Source organism: Salvelinus fontinalis, chromosome 13 (assembly GCF_029448725.1).
Source record: "Salvelinus fontinalis isolate EN_2023a chromosome 13, ASM2944872v1, whole genome shotgun sequence".
NCBI lineage: Eukaryota > Metazoa > Chordata > Actinopteri > Salmoniformes > Salmonidae > Salvelinus > Salvelinus fontinalis.
This window is the reverse complement of record NC_074677.1, coordinates 32634012-32642458: the sequence shown is the minus strand read 5'-3', so window position 1 is coordinate 32642458 and position 8447 is coordinate 32634012.

Here is an 8447-nt window from a genome sequence, read left to right as displayed (position 1 = left end):
GTGACAAAACAGATGGCACTGTGATAGACTGCATACAATTTGCTGAGTAGAGTGTTGGAGGCTATTTTGTAAATGACATTGCCGAAGTCAAGGATCGGTAGGATAGTCAGTTTTACGAGGGTACGTTTGGCAGCATGAGTGAAAGAGGCGTTGTTGTGAAATAGAAAGCCGATTCTACATTTAATTTTGAATTGGAGGTGCTTAATGTGAGTTTGGAAGGAGAGTTTACAGTCTAGCCAGACACCTAGGTATTTGTAGTTGTCCACATATTCTAAGTCAGAACCGTCCAGAGTAGTGATGCTAGTCGGGCGTGCAGGTGCGGGCAGCGATCGGTTGAAGAGCATGCATTTAGTTTGACTTGCATTTAAGAGCAGTTGGAGGCCATTGGAGGTTTGTTAACAGTGTCCAAAGAAGGGCCAGATGTATACAGAATGGTGTCGTCTGCGTAGAGGTGGATTAAAGAATAACAGAGAAAAGAGTCGGCCCGAGAATTGAAACCTGTGGCACCCCCATAGACTGCCAGAGGTCCGGACAACAGGCTCTCAGATTTGACACACTGAACTCTGAGAAGTAGTCAGTGAACCAGGCCTAGAGCTAGAAAATGATATCATACACTGCAGTTGAGGAACAATGGGAAATTCATTTTGCTTTGAAAGTTGATAAACTTGTAATCCCACTTTTGAGAAAATGTCCCTTGAATATTTTGGTACACCTACTGGAGAGCTCTTTTGCCTACACCCATTCAGCATCGTTCACACCCTCTTAAGCTTTAGCCCCATTCATCTAATTAAGGATTCATCTAATTAAGGATTCACAATTGAGGCCATGTGGTAAACCATGTGGTATATCAAATCAAATCTAAGTTTATTTGTCACATGCACAGGATACAGAAAGTGTAAACGGTACAATGAAATGTTTTTTTTGCATAGTAGCAATTTCAAAAACAGTGTACAGAAAAATTATTTTATATTCATTAGATGACACTTACCCGACACACTTGTCTAAATTGATGGGTCATGTGAAGGAAATGCTATTACCACCCCCAGCCTCATCTAGCTAAGTGGATGGGTAAATATTGTCTAGAAATGTACACATGTTCATGATACACAGTCGTGGCCAAAAGTTTTGAGAATGACACAAATATTAATTTCACAAAGTCTGCTGCCTCAGTTTGTATGATGGCAATTTGCATATACTCCAGAATGTTATGAAGAGTAATCAGAGAATTGCAAAGTCCCTCTTTGCCATGTAAATGAACTGAAGCCCCCAAAACCATTTCCACTGCATTTCAGCTCTGCCACAAAAGGACCAGCTGTTACGCACACCTCTGAAAAGAGGGAACGCAACACCCTGCTACAACTCAACTCTCCGTGACGCGAAAGAGGTATGGACTGTAGGTGCGAGTAAGGATGACAAAAAGGCAGAATTGACCGCTTACTAGGATTTATTTCCTTACACGGTAATATGGGGAAAAGGGTCTGGACGGAACCAAAGCAAAGAAAGTAAATATCAAAGCTCCCCCTCTCCTATCTAACCTGCCTACCCACCTATCTTAGCACCACCTGGTGCCCTAACTAAAATACAGGGGGTGGTCCGCCCAGGTCTGTGCCTAGACAGTGAATATACTACGGGTATATGTATGCCCGCGGGCCTCTTGCCTAAGCACTCCCAGAGTGCCTTCCCCTTCCCCCTGGGAACAAATGAAACAGAATAACAAACAATCCACTTCACAACAAAACTGAGAAAACTAACTCAGGTCACTAAAGAAGCTCTGACAAAGCAACAAACACAGAACATAGCAAAGCTGCTACCCACAACAACTAACACAGTACATACCAACACTTTCTGATAAACAACCAACACTATATCAAAATCTAATTCTCCAGCAAGGATCTCAGCCTGCCTATGATCTCTCTCTCTCTCTCTCTCTCTTCTCAACAGAACACTGGCTTTTATATCTTCAGACGGAATGGGTAATTAGAAACAGCTGCTTCTTGAGGAGGGGGCGGGGTCAGCTCCAATCATCAATTGGGGCCGACCAATCAGCTGCTTGGGGAGTTTTCAGGAATTTCTCCTGAAACACACACACTCAAATACAAACCACAACACATAAACTGGGGAACGTAACACCAGCTGACATCATGTCAGTGATTCTCTCATTAGCACAGGTGTGAGTGTTGACGAGGACAAGGCTGGAGTTCACTCTATCATGCTGATTGAGTTCGAATAACAGACTGGAAGCTTCAAAAGGGAGGGTGGTGCTTGGAATCATTGTTCTTCCTCTGTCAACCATGGTTACCTGCAAGGAAACACGTGCCGTCATCCTTGCTTTGCACAAAAAGGGCTTCACAGGCAAGGATATTGCTAGCTAGTAAGATTGCCCATAAATCAACCATTTATCGAATCATCAAGAACTTCAAGGAGAGCGGTTCAATTGTTGTGAAGAAGGCTTCAGGGTGCCCAAGAAAGTCCAGCAAGCGCCAGGACCGTCTCCTGAAGTTGATTCAGCTGCGGGATCAGGGCACCACCAGTACAGAGCTTGCTCAGGCAGCAGGCAGGTGTGAGTGCATCTGCACGCACAGTGAGGCGAAGACTTTTGGAGGATGGCCTGGTGTCAAGAAGGGCAGCAAAGAAGCCACTTCTCTCCAGGAAAAACATCACGGACAGACTGATATTCTGCAAAAGGTACAGGGATTGGACTGCTGAGGCCTGGGGTGAAGTCATTTTCTCTGATGAATCCCCTTTCCGATTCCCCTTTCCGGAGAAGACAAGATGAGCGCTACCATAAGACCTGTGTCATGCCAACAGTAAAGCATCCTGATACCATTCATGTGTGGGGTTGCTTCTCAGCCTAGAGAGTGGGCTCACTCAAAATTTTGCCTAAGAACACAGCCATGAATAAAGAATGGTACCAACACATCCTCAGGGAGCAACTTCTCCCAATCATCCAGGAACAGTTTGGTGAAGAACAATGCCTTTTCCAGCATGATGGAGCACCTTGCCATAAGGCAAAAGTGATAACTAAGTGGCTCGGGGAACAAAACATTGATATTTTGGGCACATGACCAGGAAACTCCCCAGACCTTAATCCCATTGAGAACTTGTGGTCAATCCTCAAGAGGTGGGTACACAAACAAAAACCCACAAATTTTGACAAACTCCAAGCATTGATTATGCAATAATGGGCTGCCATCAGTCAGGAAGTGGCCCAGAAGTTAATTGACAGCATGCAAGGGCGGATTGCAGAGGTCTTGAAAAAGAAGGATCAACACTGCAAATATTGACTCTTTGCATCAACTTCATGTAATTGTCAATAAAAGCCTTTAACTCTTATGAAATGCTTGTAATTATACTTCGGTATTCCATAGTAACATCTGACAAAAATATCTAAAGACACTGAGGCAGCAGACTTTGTGAAAATTAATATTTGTGTCATTCTCAAAACATTTAGCCACGTCTGTACAATAGACTGCCGTAATCACCCCGAGACAGACCTGGCTAATGTGATGGATCATGTACTAGTCTTTTGTTTAGACATGTAGCTAGCTAGCTAAACAATAAACCGGCATAATTCCAACTCATACTACTACCAATACAAACATTTTCATAGCTGTAGTATGAATCCGCAGGGAGCTAAAGCTAACAAACTATGTTCAATGTTAGCTAGTTAATAACATTAGGTTATAACTAGCAATGCAAATGGATTTCTGAATGGAATAATATTACTACACAGATCATACACATAAGGTTAGATGGCGAGCCAGCAAGCTAACGTTCGCTAGCTAACAGTATGACAAAATGAGGAACTTATATCTGAAAATGTTGCAAGACTCTTACCTGTATACATGGAGGAACGCTTCACGGCAGACTGCAACCATTTTACTCAGTTTTGTTTGTAGCTACATCTTGTTTGGCCAGTGTTGTCAAGTCACTCTGGTTCACACTGACCGTGGCATGTGCAGAAAGTAGCCCATCACTTTGTTCAACTGATCTGTCGATAGCGGCTGCTAAATTCAGGGCATCAATGTTGTAGAGGAAAGTAGCAAAACTTTTGTAGTTCTCGATGGTTAAAATATCTTTAAAAAATGGTGCGGTAGAAAGGACTTTCAACACATACTGAACAGCTCACTTTAGACAAAACCATCCTACATGGCAGACCAATCCAAACTCATCTCCCGGCATGTCCAGCCCATTCATTATCTCAGCCAATCATGGCTAGTGGGAAGGTTCCTGGCTTTTTCCGTGGCTAAACCAACTGGGCTCGTAATTGTAATGTTTTATTCGTATTTATCGATGAAATACAAGTTTGTTATTAAGGAACATGAAACTTTGTTTTAGAAGGATTTTCTGCCAATAAACGCATTTTGATAAAAATGTTTACATTCAAATCCGTCTCCTGTGAAGTAGTGTGACATATGCCTAGTTTTCTGAAATGAGTCACATTTAGAAGTCTATAGATCCTGTCTCCATTCCTGATTTTCTGTAACCTTTAGCTGACCTGTGTAATATTGACATAAGCTCAGAAACACGTTGCTTTGCAAACACAGTCCTGTTTTATCAATTGCTGTGCTGATCAATGGGCAGTTAATTACCTCTGTCAAATGAATATGTAGCTTAGTTGTGTGTATTTTATTTTTGCAATAAAGATGGTGACGCTACAATAATACACATTTACAATATCTGAAAATACATACAGCCTAATGAGATATAGAGTTCACATCAAAAGTTTGGACACACCTACTCATTCAAGGGTTTTTATTTATGTTTTACTATTTTCTACATTGTAGAATAATAGTAAAGACATCAACACTATGAAATAACACATATGGAATCATGTAGTAACCAAAAAAGTGTTAAACAAATCAAAATACATTTTATATCTGAGATTCTTTAAAATTAGCCACCGTTTGTGTTGATGACAGCTTTGCAAACTCTTGGCATTCTCTCAACCAGCATCATGTGGTAGTCACCTGGAATGCATTTCAATTAGCATGTGGGCCTTGTTAATAAAAGTAAATTTGTGGAATTTATTTCCTTCTTAATGCGTTTGAGCCAATCAGTTGTCGTGTCAAGGTAAGGGTGGTATACAGAAAATATCCCTAATTGGTAAAAGACCAAGTCCATATTATGGCAACAGCTCAAAAAAGCAAAGAGAAAAGACAATCCATCATTACCTTAACACATGAAGGTCAGTCAATGTGGAAAATTTCAAGAACTTCATGTGCAGTCGCAAAAACCATCAAGTGTTATGATGAAACAAGCTCTCATGAGGACCGCCACAGGAAAGGAAGACCCAGACTTACCTCTGCTGCACCTCAGAAATTGCAGCCCAAATAAATGCTTCAGAGTTCAAGTAACAGACACATCTCAACATCAACTGTTGAGTGTGGACTGCGTGAATCAGGCCTTCATGGTCGAATTGCTGCAAAGAATCCACTACTAAAGGACATCAATAATAAGAAGAGTCTTGGTTGGGCCAAGAAACACGAGCATTGGACATTAGACTGGTGTAAATCTGTCCTTTCGTCTGATGAGTCCAAATGTGAGATTTATAGTTCCAACTGCCATGTCTTTGTGAGAGAAGCAGAGTAGGTGAAAGGATTATCTCCGCATGTGTGGTTCACACCGTGAAGCATGGAGGAAGAGGTGTGGGGGTGCTTTGCTGGTTACACTGTCAGTGATTTATTTAGCATTCAAGGCACACTTAACCAGCATGGCTACCACAGCATTCTGCAGTGATACTCCATCCCATCTGGTTTGTGCTTAATGGGACTATCATTTGTTTTTCAACAGGACAATGACCTAAAATACACCTCCAGGCTGTGTAAGGGCTATTTGACCAATAAGGAGAGTGATGGAGTGCTGCATCAGGTGACCTGGCCTCCACAATCACCCGACCTCAACCCAATTGTAGTCCAAACCCAATTCCTCATGAAGCTGGTTGAGAGACTGCCAAGAGTGTGCAACGCTGTCATCAAGGCAACGGGTGGCTGCTTTGAAGAATCTCAAATATATTTTTATTTGTTTAACACATTATCTCATATGTGTAATTTCATAGTTTTAATGTCTTCACTGTTATTCTACAATGTAGAAAATAGTAAACATAAAGAAAAAAACATTGAATAAGTAGGTGTGTGCAAACGTTGACTGGGAATGTATATACAGTGCCTTCGGGAAGTATTCAGACCCATTTACTTCTCCCACATTTTGTAATGTGACAGCTTTATTCTAAAATGGATTTAAAAAGTAAAAAACCCTTAGCATTCTACAGACAATATCCCATAATGACAAAAAGAGGTTTTTAGGAATGTTTTAGAAATGTTTTCAAATTTATAAAAAGACAACAGAAATCCCTTATTTACATAAGTTTTCAGACTCTTTGCCATGACACATGAAATTGAGCTCAGGTGCATCCTGTTTCCATTGATCATCCTTGAGATGTTTCTACAACTTGATATGAGTTGACCTGTGGTATATTCAATTGATTGCACATGATCAACAGCCTATAGGGAGGAGGTTAGAGACGGTCAATCACAACATTCTTATTGGCATACTAAACAGCCTTGGTTTCTCAAATGATTGCCTCGCCTGGTTCAGCAACTACTTCTCTGATAGAGTTCAGTGTGTCAAATTGGAGGGCCTGTTGTCCGGACCTCTGGCAGTCTCTATGGGGGTGGCACAGGGTTCAATTCTCGGGCCGACTCTCTTCTCTGTACATCAATGATGTCGCTCTTGTTGCTGGTGATTCTCTGATCCACCTCTACGCAGACGACACCATTCTGTATACCTCTGGCCCTTCTTTGGACACTGTGTTAACTAACCTCCAGACGAGCTTCAATGCCATACAACACTCCTTCTGTTGCCTCCAACTGCTCATAAAATGCTAGTAAAACTAAATGCATGCTCTTCAACCGATTGCTGCCCGCCCGACTAGCATCACCTCTCTGGACGGTTCTGACTTAGAATATGTGGACAACTACAAATACCTAGGTGTCTGGTTAGACTGTAAACTCTCCTTCCAGACTCACATTAAACATCTCCAATCCAAAATTAAATCTAGAATCGGCTTCCTATTTCGCAACAAAACTTCCTTCACTCATGCTGCCAAACATACCCTCGTAAAATGGACCATCCTACCGATCCTCGACTTCGGCGATGTCATTTACAAACTAGCCTCCAACACTCTACTCAACAAATTGGATGCAGTCTATCACAGTGCCATCTGTTTTGTCACCAAAGCCCCATATACCACCCACCACTGCGACCTGTACGCTCTCGTTGGCTGGCCCTCGCTTCATACTCGCCGCCAATCCCACTGGCTCCAGGTCATCTACAAGTCTCTGCTAGGTAAAGCCCCGCCTTCTCAGCTCACTGGTCACCATAGCAGCACCCACCCATAGCACGCACTCCAGCAGGTATATCTCACTGGTCACCCCCAAAGCCAATTCTTCCTTTGGCCGCCTCTCCTTCCAGTTCTCTGCTGCCAATGACTGGAACGAACTGCAAAAATCACTAAAGCTGGAGACTCATATCTCCCTCACTAGCTTTAAGCACCAGCTGTCAGAGCAGCTCACAGATCACTGCACCTGTACATAGCCCATCTGTAAATAGCCCATCCAACTTCCTCATCCTCATCCCCATACTGTATTTATTTATTTATGTATCTTGCCCCTTTGCACCCCAGTATCTCTACTTGCAAATTTTTTCATTCCAGTGTTTAATTGCTATATTGTAATTACTTCGCCACCATGGCCTATTTATTGCCTTACCTCCCTTATCCTACCTCATTTGCACATGCTGTATATAGACTTTTTCTACTGTATTATTGATTGTATGTTTGTTTATTCCATGTGTAACTCTGTGTTGTTGTATGTGTCGAACTGCTTTGCTTTATCTTCGCCAGGTCGCAGTTGCAAATGAGAACTTGTTCTCAACTAGCCTACCTTGTTAAATAAAGGTGAAAAAAACTTTTCCCCTACCTACATGTACAAATTACCTCAACTAACCTGTACCCCCGCACATTGACGCGGTACCGGTACCCCCTGTACATAGCCTCATTATTGATATTTTATTGTGTTACTTTTTTACATATTTTTTTAATAAATTTTATTTAATATTTTCTTAACTCTATGTATTGAACTGCAATGTTGGTTAAGAAATTGTAACTAAGCATTTCACGCTAAGGTCTGCACATGTATTCGGCGCATGTGACAAGTAACATTTCATTTCGAAAAAGGTACACACCTTTCTATATAAAGTCCCACAGTTGACAGTGCATTCTAGAGCAAAAACCAAGCCATGTGTCAGATGATGAGTGTAGCTGGTGCATGAAGCCAGGCCCAGGAGAGCAAAATGAGTGAGCAACGTACTTTACTCAATAAAATAAAGGCACAAGGTACAACAAATACACTTGACCAAAAACCCAACAGTAAACATTACGCACGGGT